The 26,281-nt window shown below is 42.1% G+C and overlaps 1 long non-coding RNA gene across 1 annotated transcript; it reads left to right on the top strand.

The window, feature by feature from the left end:
- The first annotated feature begins 1,479 nt into the window (after positions 1 to 1,479).
- Positions 1,480 to 2,086, top strand: LOC123429370. The gene is made up of 3 exons (XR_006622657.1): positions 1,480 to 1,550; positions 1,643 to 1,717; positions 1,799 to 2,086. It is a non-coding gene; the product is annotated as an uncharacterized LOC123429370 (long non-coding RNA).
- Positions 2,087 to 26,281: the final 24,195 nt, after the last annotated feature.

Raw genomic sequence — 26,281 nt, forward strand, 5'->3', positions numbered from 1 at the left:
CAATCCAAGTACATACCTTGACAGCAGTGCCAAGCAGAAACGTCGAGCGCACCACGCCTGATACAGCAAAGTAACACCATCTGCGCCATGCATTTTCTGGAAAGTAGAAATTTTAGCGCACACCGGACAAAACACCTACTCAGCTGCATCCGCATGTAGTGCTATGTAACAGTTCAGTATAGAGGAACTAGCAGCATATATATAGCTGCTACCAAGAGCACAACCAGTTCAGAGGATGCAAGGAAAAAAGCAAAGTAGCTAGCCAAGTCCTGCTTACAACATAGTACTTACAAGTTATGTGTGGGTTGTGGAGCACCAGCTATTTTGTAAATGAGGAAAACTAAGGATTACAACATAGTACTCACAACATAGTTTTGCTACTTGGCGATGCAGCTCAGATCTCACAACTAACTGACAAACAAACAGAGAGAGACAGGCAGACAGAGACAGAGACACCTATCTAAACAATTACTAGCGAAAGCGAATGGGGAGGGACTTACTGAACATAATTTATGCCTTTGAGTATTGAATGCAAGATCTAAATAAGACACTAGCGAAAGAAGTCGAAGACAAACTGAATAAGACTGAGAAAACTAAAGTGAGACTGGATATGAACAATCAAGAAATATAGAAATTAAGAATCTAAGAGACTAAAAAAATGAAACCGAATAAAACAATGAGAAAACTGAAGAAATAAGAAACTTGGGGAATAGAGAAACTAGAAAACTGAAGGAATTAAGAATCTAAGAGACTGAATAAAAGGATGGAAATAAAGAGATATCAGAAAAACTGATGAAACAGAGAAATAATAATTACTACATACTAAAGTACTCAAATGAAATTAATAATTAAGCACAATGACCATAAGTGAGTAACAAGAGATAGATACATATAACTAAGACATGAATAACACTGAAAATGACACTGAACCAAAATTACAGAAATTTGGAACTGAAGATGACATATGTACTCAGAAATCTAACTGAAAAATGATAACTGGATAACTATGGACATGGATATCTAATACTGAAGAAAAAACTGAAAGATCGTAGAAATAAAGTATAAAATGATAACTGAATAAAACTATAAATGATTGACAAACTCCTGCAAGAATTACGAAAAAATAAGACTGAACAATGAAGAAACTATGATTCACTGATAAAAAAGAACTGATCATAAAATAAATAAATGACAACAATAAAAAAAGATAAAAAAATGATCGCTAGTCTGCGAGCGGCAATATTGATGAAAACAGAATAATGAAATAAACAATGATGAAATGGTAATGAACAAATACTAAAAAAACAGACATACAATGAAAATATATGATCGATTGATCGAAAGCTAACTGAACAATATTAAGATAAAAAATAAAATGAAAACCTGATAAACTGAAAGAATAAAATATATGTCGTCTGCTTCTTCCTCACATTTCTCTTATTTAGTTCATGTTCTATCTAAAAAATCACTGGATTTTGCAGGTCAATAGCGGTGCGAATGAGGACATGCAAGATATATGCATTGGAAGCCAGGAAGCTCTATTCATGGAGGTAAAAAGAGGAGTGGTAAACAATTATTTCAATTTCATATGCCTTCAACCTTGTGTGGAACTAATAGAAAAATATTTTTGTGCATGAAACAGCCGAACTTCTCTTATGTGGCGCTGTTGAAGGGTTATATTGACATAAATGGAGGCTATGAGACAATCAATACCCAGGTGATAAAAAAATCTGGAAAAATATGTTCAAAAACAATACGGATGAAAAATACATTAGACCATGTTAAAACTCATGTGCAGGGGCGGGAGTCGTGCTCGAACGATACTGACAATGGTCAAACAAATGATGGGGGTGCACCTCTGCTACAATTACACCAAACAAAGACTGGGGGCATCAACGAGAACAACAAAACAAGCCATGAGGTAAGCGTGTTGAAAATCAATAAAACAAATGGGGGAATAGAAAAAAATGTAAAACTTATAACAAATGAGGAAAAATAGCAAAAAAGGATGTGCGGATAGAATTAAAATGTTTCCTTTTATTCAGGATTTATGCATGTTGGGTGACTTTGTTGAAGACCAAGACAATTCTCCAATGCAATTGGAGGATCTGGATGCACAAACAACAACTTTTCATGATATTCTCTTGGATCCATGGAAGCCAACCCTCTTTGATGATATTCTCTTGGATCAGGTAAGAGAAAATGTTTTCTAATGAACAATTTAAGAGAAAAAAGGGGAAATAATTTGACACGCATTTGTTGATTAACCCCCCAAAACTATACACAATGCAGGTTGACACAAACAATGAAGGAACAAGAGGGGATTTTGAGAGAGAGCAAAATCATACCTGGAATCTCGACTCGCCAACATATGTTGATGATGGTTCCTCCAGAGAGTCTCGAGAGGCAGGAACATCAACAAATGCATGCTGCCTGCAAGTTCCAAATAGCGAGAATGAAAACAATGATATCAATGAAGAAACCATAGACGAATTTTTGGAAAATGAAAGACGGGCCGCAGAAGGAGGAAATGACCGATCAATTGATAGTGAGCTCAAACCTAAAATGGGGATGCAATTTTCCACGAGGGAAGAAGCTCAAAAGTTCTTAAACTTCTATGACTTTGTAGCTGGTTTCTCCATATCAGTCGTGTCGACTGCCCGCACAACCAGCAAAAAAAGGAATGGAGAGGTTGTAAGGGTAACACTAAAATGCAACAAATATGGGCATAATACAGAGGCTGAGAGAGAAAACTTGATAGTACACAGAAAAAGCACTGTCATAGCAAAGACAGATTGCAAAGCGCAAATGATAGTCGCTTTGAAAGATGGGAGATGGCGTATAACTAACCTCAATCTTGATCATAACCATGATCTCAACGCTGGAAGTAGGTTTTTTTGTTCTCATGTTTACATGTCTGATGAAGAGAAAGCCTTGATCAGAACAATGAAAAGGTGCAACATTCCTACAAGGAAAATAGTGGCAGTGTTGGCATACATAAGAGGAGGAATGGACAAGCTACCATACAACAAAAGGAAAGTGGGTAACTATGGTACAACAATAAACAGAGAATTGGAAAATAGTGATGTCATGGAAGTGCAACAGTACTTCGAGAAGAAACAAGCTGAGAGCCCTGGATTTTGCTACTCAATGGAAGTAGATGCAAAAAACAAGGTCAGGAGCGTTTTTTGGACAGATGCTAGATCTAGAACAATGTACCAAGAGTATGGGGACTTTATCAGCTTTGACACAACATTCCTAACCAACAAGTACAACTTGCCGTTTGCACCATTTGTTAGTATTTCTCCACATGGGAAGACATACTTGTTTGCATGTGCTCTTATTGTCAACGAGACTACTAACACATTCAAGTGGTTGTTCCAACAGTTCTTGGCAGCAATGGGAGGGAAGGCACCAAAATCAATAATTACTGACCAGGACAAAGCAATGGAAAGCGCAATAAAAGATGTGTTTCCACAAGCAACACACAGAACATGCTTGTTCCATGTCATGAAGAAAGCTAAAGAACAAATGTGCAGAGTGTTTCAACTGAATCAAGGGCTGTATGAGGACTTTCACGACATAGTCAATAACTCATTGACAGAGAAAGAATTTGAAACACTATGGCAAACAATGATTGAAACTTACAATGTGGGTGAGGTGAAATTTTTCCAAGACATGTGGAAAACAAGAAAAAAGTTTGTGCCAGTGTACTTCAAGACAAAGTTTTTCCCATTCATCCAAACAACGGCCAGGAGTGAGGGCACAAATGCTTTGTTCAAGAAAGGGGTTGGTGCATAGTTCAGCATGACAAGCTTCTTGCGAGAATACCAGACAACATCCATGCAAATGAGGATGAGCTCGACCATAATGCAACGCACAAGAAAGTTTCCTGGAAAACATTTACTACTAAGTATTACATCGAGAGACAAGCACACAATCTGTACAACATAAGCATCTTTAAGAAATTTCAAATCATCCTCAATGATGTAACAAGACTGCAAATCAGAGAAGAGGAAAGTATGAAGCTGTACATGGTATACCAGGCAAAGAATTACTACAAACAAGAACATAGGGCAAGGCTTTATGTGGTGCAAGTGGATGCTGACCGGGACGATTACTCCTGCATTTGTTGCAAGTTTGAAAAGGATGGCATTTTGTGCTGTCATATTCTGAAAGTGATGCTGCATCTTGAGGTGGATAAGACACCAGACAAATACATAATAGACAGATGGAGAAAGGAAGGCAAGAAAATGAATAAACCCAAGGCGATTCCACTGAAATTAGATAATGATCAACTAAGGTACAATGTCCTAGGGATGAAGCTAATGGAGCTTGGCTCAAACGCATCAAAGAGTCAACGGAAATTTGAGCACCTACTATCAGCAATGGTCAGAATTCAACAAGACTTGATTGATATGGACATGGAAGGAGAAGATGAAGTGGATGAGCAAGGAGAGCAAACAGAGGAGTGCAGCAAGTCCAACAGGACAATAGGGACACTAACAGCTATGGTACAGAGTGGGAATAGTAATTCGACTGTTGAGCTACTGAATCCTGATAAGGCTCACACAAAAGGTCGCCCACGGTTGATGACAATACAAGAACGCATAAAAACCAAGACATTCTACAAGTGCAGCCACCGCCATGATCCAACTCACATAAAAAGGAAATGCACTAATCTGGATAAGGTGTACGAATTCCCGAAAAAGAAGAGATCGAGGAAAGCAAACCAGACAAAAACAGCTGATGCAGGTGATTTCCTCAAAACCTATTGAATTAAGTATAACACTTAGTTATGTCAAAAAGTCACTCATATAAAAACTGCAAAAAAATGTAGTGTTATTGACTATCTTGAAATAACCCTTTGACATATATTACAGGGCGAAACTATTCTGGGAGTGGAAACAAGAAAGAGACCATCACCAACAACTTACCTATCGATATGAATATTCAAGTGCATCAATGAAGTTGCTCCTGCTGTGCCACTCAATCTCCCTCTGCTCGTACCCTGCGTAGATGGATAAAAGGAGTAGAGAAGACTATTTAGATTGGTGATTGCATGAACTTCGTGTAAAAAAATATTGAGAGAGAAAACATGTCTACATATTCTGGATTAGCTTATTTGAACTGCAGAATAAGCACAAATGTGTGTATTTTAGACTAAATTACATGCAGAATGTGTGTGTGTTTTTCGTTATTGCTTGACTAATAAATGAACGTATAAAACATATGCAGAATAAAATTGATATACTGAAGATGGAAAACTTAAGCACGAAGCTCCAAAAAACTCTTGTGCGCTCCACCATTATACTGATACTAAACAGGGCCTCCATAGTCACTACTCATGATACTGATAATCGCAGAGGTAAAAACATGAATCGAACTAATCGAATTCATAAAATCAGACCAATAATAAGAAATGCTGCATGTTTTTCCTTTGGGGCAAAACATAATTTTTCCAGCTATCTACAAGTAAAAAATGAACAAAGAAAACTGATTTTCCCTACTCACAGCAAGAACAAAAAATATACTGCATATACATAACCTAGGCTCATCCTAATAAAACCTGATACTTGGGTATACAATAAACAATCTGAAGCAAAACATATCTAAAAAAAATAGTATTCACACACTAAGAAAACATCCGCTAGAAAAAAAATGGAAAACAAAAAAAAATTGACTATGATCATGAAAGGCAATATGACTAACCAAAAAATTTCTAAAAACATGATCACAATGATAATGTAGATTGATAAAATGAGTAAAAGACTACTAGTTCCACTTCTGAAACTAAGCATAAAAAAGAAAGAAAATAAGATGCTAAGTTCAAATACTACAGCCCGGAGAACTTTGGTACAAAATACTACACTGCTGCACATAAACCTCAAGATATACTAGAATGAAAATAGGAAAAAATATCATATCACTAGAAAAACACTAGAATAAGCTGAATTCTGAATCTACTAAGGTAGTTATAAAAAAATCAGAGTTAAAAAAAGATTGTATCTCACAAGTTGAAGAATGAACATATGTAATTATAGCAATATATGGAATAATGAACACACACCCCTTGTCTGTGAGTTAATAGGAAAGACAAAACAAATACTAAAAAAAGTGGACCCCATTTACAACAGATATAATGTGCACGTACAACCAAGGACAACTTCCTCAACCGTTCCACCATCCATTGCACTAACAAAAATGATCTAGACGAAACTAATTTCTTTTTGTAAAGATGAGCCTCTCTTGTTCTCTTCATGTCCATCCAACAGGCTTAGAAACAGAGAACACCACCACTATCGCGGGAGATTGTTGGCAAAGTCGCCCTGTGAAAGGAAAAAGTAAAGGGCAAGAAAAACACACAACATAAAGACGGTTAGAAAAAAGAAAAGAACGGAAAAGATGGCAACCTAAAATTAAAAAGATGAGAAAAACATTAAGAGTGAAAATGAATAAAAAGAGAAGAACCTGAAAGTAGAAAGAAGTGACAAGTGTCTTGTCTGCCGTGTTTTTCTTCCAAAAGAAAAGTTGGTTCATGTACTGAATTCTGATGTGTTGGATATCAGCTTGTGAGAAAATCTTGCGCAGGTCCAAAGTTGCGTCCCATATCTCCATTATCTTTGTTGCAAACACTCCACAGTCATTGCTGAAAAAAAGGGGAGGTGATGTTCAGAGAAAGCAAGCAAAAAAAAAAAGAATGAAAAACAAAAGCATTGTGGAAAAATGAGCCCTGACCCATTCTCCTGCTTTGGGACATGAGGATACATCCTACTGAAACGCTTGAAGTTATGTTGATCTGTTTGGAAAATGATTTCCCACAACCTGATGAAGTTCTTGATCTGCGTGTGAATAAAATATGATGAAAAAGGAAAGAAATAAAAATATACAATCATATAGATGAGCAAAAAACATTTAGACAGAAAAAGAGATGCAATGAATAAAAGAGTGAAGGACACAAAAATAGAAATTTATGAACAACTTACAAATTTCTCTCTGATAGACTTGTGAAGAAATGAGTCCTTGTCGTATAAAGAATCCAAGAAGGCAAAAAGTTTCCACTTGAAATCGACAGCAAAGACTATCCAGTGATTGCTCAGGCATGTGGGGAAGAACAACTGATAAAAAACATAAAAAATATAAAGTTGTAGAAGTAATATCAAAATGGAAAAATAAAAAAAGAAGGAAAAGAACAAAGAAAAAGGACATAGAAGAACACACCGTGTCTGATAATTCAAGCCGTTTACCCCTACTTGCTGATGCTGCCCCCAAGAACGAAGTGGCAATCGATTTTAGTTGGTCTTCGTTTGTGTAGTGCAGTATGTTCTCCTAGGGGGAGGCAGAAAATACAAGAAAGATTACAGAATTGCAAGTGGAGGGAAAGTAAGAAGCCAACAAAAGAAAAAAAAATATGATGAGCAAAACTAGAAACATACACCAATATGAGGGAAAAATGGTGCTTTCCAGAGATTGTGGGATGATGGTCCTCAAAGAACTTCCGACAAAAACATGGGATCAAGAAATTGTCGACTTTGCCAGTTGGCATAAGTCTTTGACCAAGTGATACATAATTACAATGAACCATTGAATACGTCAACGCATACCTCCTGTTGTTGCCACAGAGAACAGAAAAACTTATCATGAAACTTGAAAAAGGGGAGTATAAATTATGGTATCGTACAAAATAATATGATATAGCACATACAATAAAACATGTAAAAAGACTAGTGAGTAAAAAATACTTAACAACAGGCTAAAGGGAACTGTTTGACATACTTCTGAATGCCCTTTGTATAGGCAAGTTCGATTATTGAGTTGTAATGCATACAGTCTTCGTTTGACACAGGGAACTTTTTGTTTTCCTCTATTGGGAGTTCCAAGAGACTTTTTGGTTGAAGAATGATCAAATCATCCTTTGCGCCTTTGTTGAGAACGGCGTCCGGTGCAAGCTCATCGATAATGATATAATTATCACTGTCTTCTGGCACGTCAACAACCTCTAGCACCCGAACTGGCGATTGGTGTTGACGCTTTGCAATTGGTCTGATTAGATTGTTGTATACATGATCTGCATTCTTGGCTAATTCGCCTTGCCTGACACTAAAACTAGTTGGACTGATAGCAACAATGTCAGCCTTCCTCTTAACTGACTGCAGAAAAACAAAAAATAAATTCAATCAAGGCTAACATGTAACGAAAAGGAAAAAAAGGTACTAAAAAGGCATGATTGTTGCTTTTCGTCTGTAGTGCATGTTGGTTAAGATGTCTAACATGCAATGTTGAACTCCTGTAGTGCATGTGGTGTTAGATGAAAAATCATACAAACAAATACTGACAAAAAAAGAACCGGAAAAAAAGATGCATAAAGTTGACCTCCTCGGCGAACAAATTTGTACGACCTATGGGCGACATGTGGTTAGCCATCTGGTAATTGCTTTGCTCTGCTTGAGGACGTGTCTGACCTTCAACAAGAATATTTGTGTCGGTTGGGCTGGTGGAGTGTGTGGAAGTGCCCTTGGTTTGCTGCACACTAAATTGAAAATAAGAGTTTCGCTCTTTCACCCCTGCTGGGAACGTGTTAATCAAGGAAAACTGCTGGTCACGATGCGTTATGTTGCACACCCTAGCCTTGAACTTCTTCAGAACTGACACTTCGGGATCTTGGAGGGGGAAAAGAAATAGAAGAGGGAAGTAAAACTTGACTGCAAAATAAATAACAAAACTGAACTAGACCAGGAATAGAAAAAGAAGTAAAATGATTTACATTTTGCATTGCTGTGCTCGACAAATTTGGAAACCACGCGTTCTGGGGTTACTGCAGAAAAAAAACTTATGTAAGGCACTAGTAAAACCAGGAAAAAGGACACACAAAAAAGGGAAAAAATAAAAATGACTATGGGGGCAAAGTTGTATGAATGGACCTAAAGCATGGGGCAACTCCTCAAACATTTTTTCGTCGGCAGCAGATTGCAACTGAAGTTTGTTTTTGCTCGTTCCTATGTCTAAATGCTTGTTAGCTGCAACTGATGGGGCAATGTTTTCGATGACCTTGACAGGTTCGTGGATGCTGCTGCTCTTGACATGCTTGATCTTCTCGTTCATATCAATGTGTTCACCAGACTCTGCTTCCAACAAAAAAAACACATTATCACAAAAGCTATCAACAAAAAAGTGACCCTCAACACCACAAAAACTAAATAAACTTGACAAATGATCAAAGATACTCAGAATTCAAAAAATAGAACAAGTGAATAATGAGCTTCTCGAACTACAAAGGGAGCCTGAACACAAAGTAAAAAAATGCATACCTCGTGAACTTTTTGTGTCTGTTCTCACATCCTCACTCAATATGCTCATGTCCTGTTTCGCTGCTGATCCTGGTTTTGAAGCGGTGTCCTGACCACCAACACAGAAAATAGATGATACCTTGGATCCAGATAGAAACTTCAACACATTTGATGCTATAGCCTCCTGAGCATTTTGAAAACCAGACTCCCATATGTTGTCACAGTGTGCGCTGTCAATGATACCCTGAATTATCTGACAAAAAAAATATAGGCAATCAGAAATGAAAAATAACAAAACTAAAACTAACGATACAACTGAAAAACAAAAAGGAGAAAGATAAAAACTTAGTTAGGCAAAACCTAATACCTCTTCATGTAGAATATTAGTGTAAGATGAACACATTTTCTCTTTGAAAGATAGTGATGCTGGTCTTTGTCGTAAAATGCCATGGTGAGCACCATTTTCAGCTCCAAACGAAACCTGAGCCAAAAACATGATTGATGAGAGAGAGAGAGAGAGAGAGACAGGAAAGGCCAAAAAATAATGATTTCTCTACAAAAAGGAAATAATGCCGATGACTAACTCACTTTTGAACTACAAAACAAAAAAGGAGAAAGCAACTCAAAAAAAAAATGCAGAAACATATAACAGACCTCCTTTTTGAATGGTCTCCTACCGAATGAGTTGCTGTTATTCCGATCAAGTTCTGAGAAATGCTTAATCATATTACCCTTCCATATAAGAATCCTTGGGACACCTTGTTCGACTACCCTTATACCAAAGTCCAGCTTGTCCAAGTACAATACCTTAAAAATAAACACAAAATTCCACAAAAAATAATAAGAAACAAAACAAAAGCCGGAAAGTGTGACACAAACAAAGAAAAGAAAAAAAGACAAAACACTTACCGCGAGGCAATATGTGCATAAATCAAAGGCTTTTGGCTTCCTGCCAGTTTCCCTACCAAACACAACATATTTGTTTATGCCAGCCATGATCCATTCATAGATAAGAAAGCAAATGTCGTATCCCCTTGTGGCAGTAGGATCCTCTAGAAGGAATAGAAAGTCTGTGTGTATATGACCATTGGAAGAAGGGAAGAGAAAGCATGACATAGCTATCACCATGAAGCAAAGGAATGTATCTTCTTCACTAAGATCTTGGGATGACGTGAGCATATTTCCAAAGAAAGTGACATTTGGTAAATCTGAAAGATTAAACCTAGACCGAAGGAAATTCCTCCCTCTCTCCTTATTTGGCATTGGTACAACACCGGTGTTTGGCAGACCCAACACAAAATGGACAGAATCCTTGGAAAGAGGGATAATCTTCTCATCAACAATGATGATCTGGGAAGACACTGAGTCTACACAGCCAAGAATCCATCTAATGAATCGAGAAGGGAGTTGCGTTTTCTCAAACTTCAGGAGATGATCAAACCCGTATTTTGAGATCACATCCTTCCTGCCAATTGACATACGCTTGAGTATCTGAGCGAAGTACTTGGTAGAATACACACTAAACACATCCCTTCCTACCCCTGGAACTTTTACCCTATTATTCTGAAAAAACAACATAAAAAAAGATTAGGACTAACAAAAAAAGGGATTAAGTAATGGACAAAACAATTTTTTTTATAGATTTGTAAAAAGAAGAGATTCGAGAACCTCGACTTTGAAATTAGCATCCTGACAAAAATTTGAGAAACCATTGTTAAGAGATTTTAGAGCCTATTGAATAAGATGGAGAACAAGAGAAACAAAGTAAGAAACCGACATCAACTATCAACATGAATACAAAAAAACTAAAATAATAAACTAAAAAACAAGAAGATAAAAACATACCTCCTTCTTGAAAAAACTGAACAATGCATCCTCTAACATCTTCTTCCTCCTAGCCACGGATTCCTTTTAGAACAAAAAAAAGACAAGTAGAAGAAAAGAAAACCCTGTTACATACATAAAGGAGAGAAGAAAAACAGGAAGAAAATGAAAAACAAATTCAAAGCTACATGAACATACATCATCACTAGATGTGCTACTATCCTCGCGACAATCGATGTTTGACAAATCATTATCAGGATCGTAATTGGCGTCATTGGCAACACTGGAAGATCTATGACCTGCATAATCAGCACCCCTGCATGTATGGAATAAAATGAACAAAAATCACTTGGGACATTGCTTAATTTAAGTATGGAAATAGTGCATATAGTAGTTGCAGACTATCTACTGCCTTGTTAATTACAGCATATAACCACTTTCAGATGATCTCTCAACCATTCCTCAGGTAAGCACTCAATCTCTCAAGAAAAAAAAACACATCCATTACTAAATCAGTAAATCTAAACTAAAAGCCAACAAAAACAAAGCTGACAAAAAATGTAAATCTACAGTTTATCCACATTAGTACTCTTGTAGAGGAAAACACATACATTCAGTAACAGCCTACCAAAAAGCCAGAATCGGCCAAGAGAAAGGTTGTATCAGGCCTCATCTGGTATTTCAATATATTAATTATATAAATATAATAAACTGATCAGGAACATCAGACTTTCGGATGCCAAATGAGAAAGCAAAATAACATGGCATAATCATCAAATATTTCAAAAGTCATGGAAGTGCTTTTAGAAATGAATATGACCTTCGCGAATATTATATAGGAAATCCCAATTCACATCTCATCAGTTACCAGAAGCAACAAAAGGTATATATATGTCCCCTAAACAAAAGGGCATATGGTCTTGCGTACATACAGAGCTTAAACTACTCAGGGAAGGGGAGCACAGTAAACTGAAGGAATGAAACATGCAAGGCATAACACGATAAACTATGGAGTATATGGAACAACATACATCACCCCCGTAACTGATTTGAGATAACAGGTATAACTGGTCGTTGGTTCTTCTATTCAGATTGACGTTTTCTGTCACTAAGCAGCAATACTAGCTCTCTTGTCTTGACTGCACTGTCTAAAAAAGAAGCAGGAGAGCTGGATTACAGAAGCAGAATGCATAGCAGCAACCTACACATCCACCTACACATCCGGAAACACGTTGATGTATGTGCCCAAGGGCAACATGACCACTGATTAAAATTGCACCGACTGCTGCTCGTCGTCCCGATCTACCCTGCACTTACCCAGCGCTAGCTCAACTTCACAGCGCATCGGAACTGAATCCCCTCGGGGATTCAACTTCACACACAGACACACACACAACTCAAAACATATCCACGTTTTAACTAAAACTACCACAAAATCGCGAGCTAACTGAACCTCCCTGCGATGCAGGTCTATGACGGGGATGAATGATGATGAACTAAATCTACTCAGCTCAGGAGGGTCATGTAGGAGGGCAAAAACACATGAGACAAAAAAATAACACAGCAAGCAGAGCGGGGACGAACAAATATCAAGCGCCCCATCGACGCCGGCGACTGCGGCCATCTCCACTGACGGGAGCTTGTTGGTGCCGCGCACGACGGGGCAGCTCTGCCAAGCTCCTCCCAATGGCAGCATCTCTTCCACCTGGAGCCCCCTGCATATAAGCTCTCAATCCCTGGGGAGACTCGCCATGCGCCATCTCCTGTTCTAATCACCGGTGAGCAGCCCCGCCGCCTTCCCTCTGCCGTCTCCGCCCCACCTCGCTCAACCCCGACCGTCTCCGGCCAACCTCGGTCAACCTCGACCCAATCCCCTTTCTCAGATAGAAACACAGAGACTGAATGGATAAAAGTGACCTCAGGCTTCACGGGCCAAAAAAATGTATACCCGATATAGACCCGCGTACCCGAAAGCCCAACGAAACCAAACTACACGCGCGAAACAAAGGACAGAGGGCACTGAAATTCGTGCAAATCGAACGGACTATAAAACGACCTGAAACGAATTTAAATTCAGTCGACTGAAAAATAGTAAAACTGAAAGAAAAATAAAAAGTGGGGCAAATGATCTAATCATATGTAAAATGGGACAAATCATCTAATGTCCAAATAAAGTAGGGCAAATCATCCAATTTCCCGCTGCTTGCCGTACGTCCAGGTAAACCCTAGTTCCTAAATCCTTCTCGGATCCAGCAGCCATGGAGGGATCATTAACGGCCGCCTCCTTTAACCCCCCCGCCGCCGATCCCGCCGACGCCAACCGCTCCGGCTACCCCTCCCGGGCCCTCCTCGACAGCAGAGCCTACTTCGCCGACCGCGACAACGCCACCACCGTGCGGGCCACGACGAGCGCGGGCCACGACGTCAAGGTCACCTTCTTCCTCGCCGACCCGCCCGCCGTCTCCTACTTCTGCGTCCACTTTCCCGGAATCAGCGCACAGGAGTGTTGCACCACGGAGCCCCGCCTCGTCTCCTCCGACGCCGACCTCACCCTCCTCTGCTTCGCCTTCAGAACCGGCCCACCGACCACGGACGACGACGACGACGACGACTCCCATCACCTCGAGTACTTGGTCTACAATGCCGCCTCCGGCGGCAACCAGTCCATCAGACCCGTCCCTCCTTCTCCTCCAACCTACAGGCACTCATGGCACGCAGCCATCGTGGCCCACGAGGACGGCAGTTTCTTGGTCGCTGATCTGACCTCCAATGGGGACCTTGGGCACTACAACCTGCACGTCTTCTCGTCGGAGACGAACGAGTGGAGCACCACCAAACACCTGCAGCTGCAGGCGCCCACGGATGTCCTGCCACGGGACCTGGACCTGCCCAGCCAAACCGACAAGGTGATCTCTCTCGGAGAAAGCACGGTAGGATGGGTCGACCTCTCGCGCGGCATCGTCGTCTGCGATGTGCTTGAGAAGGAGCCTCTTCTCCGCTTCCTCCCGCTGCCCAAGCCCAAGGTGCACCCTGAAAGCCAAGCATGGCCAGCGCGGGACGTCACCGGCTACCCCAATGGTTTCATCAACTTCATCGAGATCGAAAGTTGTGTCAGATGGTATAAGTTTATCCGGATGAGGAGCTTCAAGACTACCGCCTATCTCGATATCCTAGATCACATCCATGACACGGAGATCCTCGAGCATCATGAAATGGACTTCCTGGAGAATGAAATTAAGTGTGTTTATGATGGCTGGAAGATCCGAACATGCTTTAGGAGCATTTCTTGGGACCATTGGAGGAAGGGGCACATTGTCCATGTGGATGACATATCTGCCGACCCAGAACATGCTGCGCTGCTACCTCACCTGTGGAATAGTGGAGCTAAGAAATGCCAATTGAGTATGCTGAAGACTACACCGGGCTTCCCGACCTTCAACGTTTATGGTATTGATTTTGTCTACCTCATGTCTGAAGTGGGTCGTGTTGACAAGACGCCATGGATGTTTGGTGTAGATATTGGAAAGAAGTCGCTGGAAGTCATTAAACCGTATTGTGCCTCAAGGGCCCCTTATTCCGATCAGACCTTCAAGAACAGCTTCATTTCCTGTGTATTCTCTGCGTATCTGAATACTGCTCCCAATTAAGTCCAAGGCATGGTTTTTGTTTCCTCTGTTTTCTATTCACTGTATTAATATTTGCCAAACTCACTGTATTAATTTCCCCCAGTTCTCAACTTATTTTACCCCATGCACCTGACATTTTGCCTCTTATTTTGCTTAAAGGCCATGTGATGAGGAAGGTTCAGCAGAGTCTGCTCACAGCGGCGTGCCGAATGATCATCTTTCATCGGAAAAATGTGGTAGATTCGCTGCAATCATCTTGCTAGTATTATAGATGTGTCCATTTGGCCAATTCCTTCAATACGATGTATGTAAACCCTTCTACAGCAAATCCAGCAAAACACGTACGTGGAATGGGGATGACTATGGCAAGTATCAGCAGCCAACCCCATTCCACCCATCCAGTTTGACACAAACTGGGCAGGGTCATCTTCAACTTGAGCTCAGTTAGGTACTGTTCTTTCACTAGTTCTTCTTTACTCAAGATATCTAACCATAAGAGCATCTCCAACAGCCCCCCAAAAAGTACTCCACGCGCTAAATTATTCGTTTTTTGGACGTCGGACAGCTTCAACAGAGGCTGTACAATTATGCAAGCGCTAAAAAGTTTTGGACACGCGTTCAAAAACGCTGTCGCGCGCACTATATTTGAGCCGCCGGCTCGCGCGCACATCAAACTCTGGGACCCTGCAGGTGGAGTTGCTGGATTGGGCACCGCACGTGCGCGTCTGTTGGAGATGCTCCGGTCCCCGCGCATTAAAAATGACACAGTGACGCGCTAAATTTTTTATTAGACGCGGATTTTTTGTGCGGCTGTTGAAGGTGCTCTAAGATGTTAGAAATTATTGAATATGAAAATATGATATCATGATTTTAACAAAATGAGTGAAAGATTGGGGTCACCATGTTGGCCATTGGTGGTAAAGAGAGGGAGAGAAGGTGCCGACGACGAAAGGGGCGAGGACGTCGACGGCGAGAGAGGTGTGTGGCCACTGGTGAAGGGGGGAGGGGGGCTTATATAGCCGCGGGTGGACAGCACGCGGGCGACAGTCGTGTGAACGCGTGGCGAAACGCGCGTTGCCGCGCCTTCACTGCGACGCCCGTGAAGAATCAATGGAAGGCTGACCGGTGTCGCAACCTTTGTATTGATTTCCGTGAAAAACGAGGCGATGAGGACGAAAACGCGTCTAGTCGCTGATTCGGCGGGTCGACACCTGTTTCGCATCAAAAGTGTTTCCCCCGATGCTCCGGAGCGTCCCCAGCACGTTCGGTTCGGTCAGGGAATGCGGGGCCAATTTTGGCCCTCACAGGCAAATAGAGGCTTGTGAAATGCGACAAGGTCATTTTTTTAACGTGGGTGATAAAAAAAAACAGTGAGCAAGTGTGTCCGCCTGTCGATGCAGATCCCATTTTTCAATTCTGGAGCGTACGATGGATTCCGTTTGAACCATGCATGCATCATTCCGACACATGAGTAAGATAAGCGAGCATTGACTCACTCACTAACACGCTCCAACCAAGACAGACGGAGCCGCACTGTAGCGTCTCTCAGTATAGGTAGTCGCCATGTGGATGCAGAGATGAAAAGCTCTAATTATCATCAGCTCTCAGTAGTTAACTAATCAGATCAATCAAGTCCATACCATTGCTGATCCATGTGTTGCTTGCTTTCCAAAAACACACACTTTCTCATCCTGTCACCCATGCATGCTCTCCATGCCCCCAACCATTCCTTAGTGTCTCCTACCGTGTCCCTCTGGGGAGAGCAGTCTGTGAGGCCATTTGCGATCCGTGTCCTCTAATGGGACAAAGGCCAGCCATGAGCAGGAAGGTTCCTGTGTCCAATTGTCCTTGTTGTCCTCCTCAGCAACATGCTAATCGACAACTAATTTCTACCATATCCAAAATATTTCCATGACACGAAAGGTGATAATAGTTTTGCTGGGTGACAATGATTTGAATAATTCTTTCACTTCAACATTAGAGAAATATAAGCTTGTAATTTCCTTTTCCTCATGCCACCGTGTTAGTATGTGCTTATTGATGTATGCGATGTCACTCGAACACGTTACTGTCTCGAGCCAATCAACCATTAATCCCACTAACCAAATAACTGGAATGCGAGTCCTCCAATTGGGGCGTCAACTACAACAACATGTTATTGCAAGATATCCATCAAGTACGTACATAGTCATGAGTAGACAGTGAGAAGAAAGGCGTCAGATCTGACTCCACCTTCGCTCCCCCCCCCCCTCTCCTCGCGTCGCCTCCGTGGGCGACCAGGGAGAGCCCCACCCCAGCGCCGGTCAAACCCTCCTCCCTCCTTCCCTCGCCGCCTCCCCCGTGTGCTGACGGGCAAAGCCCGGTCAGCCTGGGCGGCGGCGGGCCTCCCTCTTCCTCCTGCTCACGCGTGGCGGCGCGGGACGTCAGATCTAGGAGGCGGCGCGTCGCGACCGCGGGTGCAGCGGCATGGCGCGGTGTGTGGGCGGCGATGACAGCTCGGCTCGGCGGGCGTGTCGAGGGCTGAGTGGTGGGTGGCCGGCGTGCTCGTGGTGGGGGCTCTGGCCTGGATCTCGGGTCGGTGCTTGCGAGCAGCGCGTCCTGGCTCTGGCGCACGGGCTGGTTGGGCGGGTGCTCTGCCTGGCCGTCTGGCTTCGTCTTGCCCATGTTGTGTGGGGGCTGGACGGAGGATGCATTTGTTCCTGCCCGCGGGCGTGTGATGGCGGTGGCTGGTGATGAGGAATGGTGCCCGGGGGTCGGCTGGTGGCGGTACTCCCGTCCGTGGTCATGGCGCGATGGTTTGGTGGGAGGGGTGCGTGCTAGCGGAGGTGATGTGCGTGGGGTTGTGGTGTTGGGAGGTGCTCCGGGCGAAAGCTTGTCGGGTAAGAGCTTGTCGGCCGACGGTGTCGGCGTCTGTGGACGTGGTCTCACCTTCTTGTAGCAACCGTTGAGGAGTTCTCTCCCTACACACCCTCGGATCCAGTTCTTCGGGTGAAAACCTTAGGCCCGGTTGGGCCGGACGACGGTGTCGGCATCGTCGCTTCCCCCTTGGGGGCGTCGTCTTGAAGAGCTATGGATTTCGTTTGCACTCTCCAGGGGCTAGACGCTCGCGACATTGCGGTCGGCTGGGGCTCGTCCGGCAATGTGGATGATCTGCGCGACTTCTCGTGTGGCAACGATGGCCCCTTCAAGCGGAGGAGGATTTGTTGTTGGGTTCTGGTAGTTGCTCTCGTCCGGCGTGTTTCGAGGGGTTACCGTGCCTCTCTTGTCTTCTGAAGTCGGAGCTGTTTGAGGGGATCCTTGTGGCGACGATGACGTGAAGACGGGTGGTCGATTCTGGCGCTGGCTCGGTGCAGGTCCACTGCTTTTCTTCCTTCAATGCTCGTCGGTTGAGTCAAAGCTGTCTGGTCGCCGACGCGTGTGGTGAACTGTTTGGCGTTGTGTGACGCATGCCTCTACGCTTGTCTGCGGTGGAGACTACATCGGTGGTCGTCGATGGTGAAGTCGGAGTCGCCCTCGCGGAGGCGTGACGACGATGACGCCGGATTACAACCTCGACGGAGCTCTTCCCCTTCTCTTCTTTCGTAGGCACATTTACTTCAATTCAACTACAGGCAGTGTGTGTGCGTTCTTGTGAAGGTTGCCAGGTCGCCCTGTGTGTCCTGTTGTGACGGACGCATTGTGACGGTTTTAGCCCGGTTTTTCGATTATTTTAATGAAATCGGTACCTAAGGACCGTGTTTTAAATAAATAAAAATGAGTAGACACATACAGGCCCGTGGAATTTATGGTAGAGACTCAAAATCCTTATTTCGTTTTGATTTCCGTCTCTTTCAAGTCATCTATAAACACTTTTATATACTTTTACGGAGGGAGTATTTGTGAGTCTCGGCTCAATAATGACAAATTGAGGGGTGTGCCGCTAGGAAATACTTTTTTATTTATCTTGACAAGACACAAACAATACTTTGACTACCTACATGAGTACGTTTGAACCCCAGGTTTTCACATTTTTACAAGGATTGCCCCGCTTCACCAAAATTCTTCTCTTTTGCTCCATTTAGCCAGACAAGTGTCATATATTTTGTAGCCGTTCTGCAAAGACAGCCCCATATGTCACGATCGATGTGGTGCATAGTTTCGATGTGCAAGAGAGAAATGCAGTTTGAACTTTGAAGGAAAGAGCGATGCTTGAGGCCTCGCACTCCCTGCCAATACGATACATGGTTCGGCCGGTTTGATTGGATCATTTACCTTATATAAATGCGTAATCTTGTTGATTTTTCATTCTCGTTGGCGGTGTCGTTGTTGTTGACTGTGGAATAGTTTGCAATATGTGATCTTGTGAGACATGTGCATGGTGTTCCTATGCCTTCTTGTTCTGGTATTTTGTTCCTATTTGATAGGAAGATCACATTATCATGTAAGGATTGGTAAAAAGAAAAGGTTGTATTCACTTTATTTTCCACTAGCAAAATAGCCCGTGCGTTGCAACGGGAGAAAAAAATACCACACGCTTTTAATATTTTTATAATTATTTTGATTTATTAAAATAATAAGCTAACTAACTAATGTAGTTAGTCCTATCCTATTTTGTTGAAAAATCAACCCGTCCATTGTTAATTCCACCATAATGAGAAATTGAAGCGCGGGTTGAATAACAAAAATTACAGGAGCTTTTTTAATAAAAATTGCGTGGTGGGTTTTCCGACGGAAGCAATAACCGCTTTATTATTAAGTATAGATTTACAATATAGTCTGATTTTATTTATGATTGTCTACTATAATAAGTTTTGCCCACTTTGATGAGGGAGGGGCGATGACGGCGACGCGTCTTCGACTCGTTTTAACACCTCGTCGCTAGATGGTATATGGATCAAAATGTAATCTGCATGATTGAAGATGAATAGATCGGTTTTCTTGCAAAAAAAAAGAGAAAGTGAAGTAGTATATAGTTTCTGCACAAAAAGAAGTTCATAATTAGAGATAAAACACACTAGTAGGACAACAAAAGGACGTTAATTCTTTGGTCAAACCTCGTAATCTATACCTAATAATAAAGAGGCTATTGCTTCTGTCGAAAAATCCACCATGACATTTTTATAAAAAAAAAACTTATAATTTTTGTTATTTAACCCGCGCTCCATCATTTATCTACAACGTAAAAGAAAAAAACGATTCGTTGCATATACCCATACGCACCGCTTCCTCCCGTCGACCCTGGCATACCCTGGCCTGTGTCCAGGCCGCCGCCACACCACTCGCCGCTGTGGCCGACCTCAACCGCCACCGTTGTCGATCTCAACCCACCCGCCTCCACGGCCATACCTCTCCCCGCTCACTGCCCCCGTTGCGGCGCTCGAGCGCATCGCGTCGACCATGGTCCACCCTGGAGTGTGCCCAGGCCACTGCCACACCACTCGCCACCGCGGCCGACCTCAACCACCATTATTGTCGATCTCAACCCACCCGCCTCCGCGGCCGTACCTCTGCCCGCTTGCTGCCCCCGTTTCGGCGCTCGAGCACAGCTTCTGGATCAAATCAACGCGACAGCTACAGTGACTGGGGATGATGTGTGTGCTCGATGCAGAACGGCGGCGGCGCGGCGGAGCGAAGTACTTGCAGGTGGAGGCGGGCCTCTATGGCTCACACGGGGAACTCCGAGGTTATGGCGCGGCAACGGCGACTCCATATGGCCAGATAGAGGCGCCTAACCCTTGCTCCCCTCATCGTATCCCCTCCTCCGGCAGGAACTCATCATCTGGTGAGATCCCCTCCCATGCCTCCAACCGTGTGCCAAGCACCGGCAAAAAAATTTGTTTTGTGGGAATTTGTTTGCTGATGAATGAATGTATTGAATGTAAAATTGTATTGTTGTAGAGACAGAGAATGGAACACCACCTTCAGTTTGTCATCTAATCCCACATTCTCTACCCCATGAGTGAAATAAGATAACAGTCCATTGATCAATTCACGTAGCCTCTTTGTTTTGCTTTGCTTGTCCCGCTCAATTTCTCATCATGGTGAAATTAATAATGGATGGGTTGATTTTTTTAACAAAATAGGATAAGACTGACTATATTAGTTAGTTAGCTTATTATTTTAATAAATTAAAATAATTATAAAAAATTTAAAAGCGTGTGATATTTTTTATTCCGTTGTAACGCACGGGCCCTTTTGCTAGTGATAATATTAGCAGCATAACACGGTTACGCTTCCTTGTGTTGTTTGGAGGCTTAATAATTAGCTCACGTCAGGGCAAATCTTGTTTTCCTTCTAAACTTAGAAACAGTAAGTTAGTCGAAATCCTTGACGATCCGGAAGCAGACTGGCTCGACCTCGAGGACGCTGGTCGGGACCGTACCTTGTTCTTGGCATGCACGTGGAGATCGACGGACGCAACACAGGAGGAAGGAAGTTGCCCTCTGATTTCGTCTCAAGATGCAAGACAGAGACAGCAAGCAGGAGTGTGTGTGTCCTGACAGGAGTCCGCCTGCCGACGCAGATCCTATTTTCAATTCTGCTATAAACGTGCGATGGTTTCGTTTGAACCATGCATGCATCATTGTGACACATGAGTAAGATAAGCGATCGATGAATCACACTCCAAACGCATCTCATCAAACAAAACAAACGGAGCCGCATCAGCAGGTAGGCGCCTCGGTTGTACTCGCCTAGTCGCCATGTGCATGCAGAAGTAAAAAAAACTCTCATTATCATCAGATCTCAGTATATACCATACTTAACTAACAATCAGTTCGATCAAGTCCATCGACGATCCATGTGTTGCTTGCTTTCCCAGATGACACACCTTCTCATCCTGTCACCCATGCATGCTCTCCATGCCCCCCAACCATTCCTTGAGCCTCAAATCGTGTCCCTCTTTGGAGAGCAGTCCGCGAGGCGATTAGCGATCCGTGTCCTCTAATGGGACAAAGGGCAGCCATGCGCAGGAAGGTTCCCGTGTTCAGCTGTCATCAGCAACATGCTAATAAGGAGATGTATATGTGTTAGTTAAATGGTGGTAGTGTCTCCCAGCATATCGGCGCTGCTTAGCAGATGCTACCGGTACAGTTAACTGGTCATGGTTGGAGTGGGAGGATTCAGTCCAGTGTGAGCCCTGCATTTCGGCGTTTCAGAGTTTCTTCGATCTGGTCGTGGTGATGTGCATGTGGATGCCTGAAACTGGAAGGTGCTACGTTTACCTTGACTTCTGATGTGCGTCGGTGAAGCAGGGCGATCTTGCCGGTAGGTAGGTTCATCCATCCATCCGATCCATGCATGACAGGATCCACACACACTAGAGAATGAATTGTGTTCCAAGCCTCCCTCCGTTTCATGCAACAGCGTGGTTATCTGAGACGACGGCCAAATCATTGACCCTTGTGGCAAATGTTTGTTTACCTTGCAAATTACATGGAATGTGGTGCCAAATTGTGATGCACCGTGTCAACGAGGATATCATGGCCCTGGCTTTGCGGAGGAGTAGCTTGCAATCGACCTCCTTGAGTAGGAGTAGAGCCAGGGTCCGCCCAAGTACAATATTGTAGAACATATTTGAGTAGGAGTATGTGCATTAATTTGGGCTATATAGAAGCATAGAAATGACATAATTTTTAATAAAAAACTATTGCAAAAAAAAGTGCAGGTTATTTACAGAACTACCGCTTGGATCTGTGTATGGTTGTTACTTAGTCATGCAGAAGCCAAGGAGCATATTGCTATTGGATGCAACCGGTGAGAGATTGTGACATGGGATACTTACAACCGGTTTGAATGAGGATGCAATAATAAATTGCTAGAACTTTATCTATTTTGAGTCAGCCCAATAATAATTTTAGAAATTCTTAATAAATCCTAGAGGTCCACGCAGCCCATCCGTGCAAGGCAAGAGGTGAAAAAGTTTAGTCCCACATTGCTAGTTTAATGGGAGTTGGACCTTCTTATAAGGGAGGATGTTTCCACACATGTATGAGCTTGAAAACAAGAGAGACATACACGCTCCTCCTCCTCCTCCGTCGCCCGCCTCGTCACGACGCCTATGTTCATATTCATGTTTTCCCTACCTTTTTTGTTAATAAAATCCTTTGTTAAATTGTTCATATTTGCAACATAAACTAGGTGTTTAGTTATCTTGTTCTATTTTCGTCGGATGTGTCAATTTTATTTATCATTTTACATTGGCTCTTTTGGAAACAACTATTGCATGATAGACCATTTGTGAGACATTTTGATTAATAATATGGCTACATGCATCATTCAGATATAAAGGCCGAGGTGATCCTCATTTTCAAAACAAAAGAGGTTCACCTCGTAACCAAGTTGTTTCCTCCCGACGAGCGGGAGGAAATACTTAAGGAGCTAAGCCAGCCACCTCCTGGTCGCGTTGTTCCTCCATTCGATGTACTGCTAGCTTCTGGCTGCGGCTACGGCCAAGAGGACGTCATCCACATCTCCGAGGATGACGCGTAGGCCCGACGGCAGTGGCTCCGACGGAGGCATCTCGGCAGCCAGAAACTGGGCGAGCCTATTAGTTTTAGTTAGCTGTTATTTTGTGATTTAAACGGTAATGTTCAAATCTGTGTAATATATGAATGCCAATCATTTTAATATTAATATTTAATTAAGGTTTAGTTCAATTAATGTTTTGTTTATATTATTTTTAACACGCTAGAGATTATCTGATAGCCAAGGTTTACTAACAATGAGGTCCCACGTATCAAAGCAAGTGCTAGTCAAATGGCACAAGACTTATATTACCCGCGTTTAGGTTTCAAGGTACGATACTGATTATTTGTTCATAACTAGCGTTTCGCAACAACACCACATGTCAGACCTATATGAGTTGTGTTTCATACTAGCGGCGTCTGGCCTGGACATTGGTAGCAACAGTTTACCATTGGTTTCATACTAGAGGCGTCTGGTCTTGATGCAATTAATGTTGTTTCCGGAATGGCAGTACTAGGCTTTTCACCACTAATGGCTGGTTGTAAAGTTCTGGTATTGTAGCGTCCTTTTCCCCTATACTCTTGCTACATTTACAACACCTTAAAACAAGACTTTAACGAAACAAAAAAAATACAAACATGTTCTTATTTTGAAGAAAAATAACCCCAAACGCAGAGAGAAACGTAGTTGGTGGACACAGCGACCGTGGTGATCACCTATCTATTTATACTTAACACTTTTATGTATGTAAATAGATTACCTTTTTTAAAATATAATAAGTTATATTTTTCATTGGTACAAACTTTAATATACAATTTAGTTTAATATATACTAGCCACAAAATAGAAATTAGAAACAATATAACTACAACAGTCCCTATTGCCATATTAGCGTAGACATACATTCTTCACCCCTTCACAATAGCACTCAATTAGAACTCTATTTTCATGAGAATATATCTTGTTATTAAATTTTCTTTGGTCATCTTGTATATGCAAATCATATAAATGTTAAAATAAATAGAATAATCCATCAATTTTATAGTACTGTTGTAGGTTATTTCTAATTTGTTTTGTTAATTTTAGTATCTTTAAATATGTAGATATAGGATTTTACTTTGTAAGAGTATAGAAAATATCCCGATAGAGAATATTTGAGTAGAATTGTCTAGCTTGGTAGTAACCACCATGAAACTCTAGAATGTATGAGGTGTCAACGAATGCTTTGTCCTTGAATTATGTTCTTTCCCTCCCTTGCCAACTTTGCTTTCTGATCATTCTTTTTCTTTAGGGGAAAGAAAGTTTATTCCATGATAGGGTTACAATCCAGAGGCGGTAATTGCTAGGTCTTTGACCAATCCACACAGTTATGGCCCGCTCATCACGACTATATACTGGAAATAGATATGCTATCATTTTTTGCTCTCTCGTAAGCTTTTGGGGAACAAACTCTCGGATAAGTAAATGAGATTTTATCTCTACAACTAAGTGTCCATACGCCGACCAGCTTAGTCTAGAATCGGAAGGACTTGACAATGCTTCGGAAGAACGGACTGAACAACTACGTTACCCTCTCAATGTTGGATTGCCAAATCCATGCCCTGCATCAATGCGTGAATCTGTGTCTCCAAAGCATCATTGCAATTAAAAAAATACCGGTAAGCAGCAAACACCACACTGACATCATGATGACGCAGAATCATACCTGGCGAAGCAGCTCCATCCACTAGTGAATAAGAAACCGTCCACCGAAGGAGCAAGCATGTCCTCTATTAGGACAGACCAAACCATAGCAACACTGGTAGAAAACAAGGCTTTGGTCCACGTGAGAAAAGAGCTTTAATCTCGGTTCTGTTACGAACCGGGACCAATGGGTGCATCAGTCCCGGTTCGTGAGCCCAAGACGTCGGCCGGGTCAGGGTACCGGTTCGTCTGACCGCTTTGGTCCCGTTTCTAGACACAAACTGGGACCAATGGTCCTCGCCCCTGGCGCATCACCTTTAGTCCTGGTTCGTGTCTAGAACCGGGATAAAAGGTGAGTCTTCTCTCCTGGTTCAATTTCAGGGTCATTTACCTTAAAAAAATCAGTAAATGCACTAAAAATATCAAATAAAGTTAGAAATAGTTGAAAATTGATGATGTGGCTTTGAATGGTGCATTTTGAATAGACAAAAAGTCTGGAGTTCAAATAAGTTCAAAAAAATTAAATCTCTTTGTAAAAGATGAGTTTTCGTATGAAACTGTGATACTTCGAAACATATTGTCCGTTTTGTACACGAAGTGCATCTAGTTTTTGCCGTAACCCTCTCAACTTTTTAGCACATGCTATGTGGGTGAAATGATGATACCATGCCAACTTTTAACATTTTCAGAGCTCATTTGTAGTGCTTATCAATTTAAGGGTCATTTAGCTTAAAAAACAGTAAATGCATGAAAAATACCAAATGAAGTCAGAAATAATTAAAAATTGATGATGTGGCTTTGAATGGTGCATGTTGAACGCACAAAAAGTCTGGAGTTGAAATAAGTTTAAAAAATGAAATCCCTTTGTAATAGATGAGTTTTCGCCCGAAACCCTGATACTTCAAAAGAGATTTTCCATTTTGTACACGAAGTGCATCCAATTTTAGTTGTAACCCTATCAACTTTTTAGCACATTCTATGTGGGTGAAATGATGATACCATACCAACTTTCAACCTATTCAGAGTTCATTTATACTACTTTTCAATTTCCGGATCATTTAGTTCAAAATAATCAGTAAATGCATGAAAAATACCAAATAAAGTCAGAAAAGGTTGAAAATTGATGATGTGGCTTTGAATGGAGCATGTTTAACGCACAAAAAGTCTGGATTCGAAATAAGTTCGAAAAAATAAAATCCCTTTGTAAGGGATGAGTTTTTGTCCGAAACCGTGATACTTTTTGAGACTTGCTAGTACCACGCTCGCGAAACCGTGATACTTACAAAGAGATTGCTCGTTTTTTTACACGAAGTGCATCCAATTTTTGCCGTAATCCTCTCAACTTTTTAGCACATGCTATGTGAGTGAAATTATGATACCATGCCAACTTTCAACCTATTGACAGTGCTTTTCAATT

Source organism: Hordeum vulgare, chromosome 2H (genome assembly GCF_904849725.1).
Source record: "Hordeum vulgare subsp. vulgare chromosome 2H, MorexV3_pseudomolecules_assembly, whole genome shotgun sequence".
In the NCBI taxonomy this organism is placed as follows: domain Eukaryota; kingdom Viridiplantae; phylum Streptophyta; class Magnoliopsida; order Poales; family Poaceae; genus Hordeum; species Hordeum vulgare.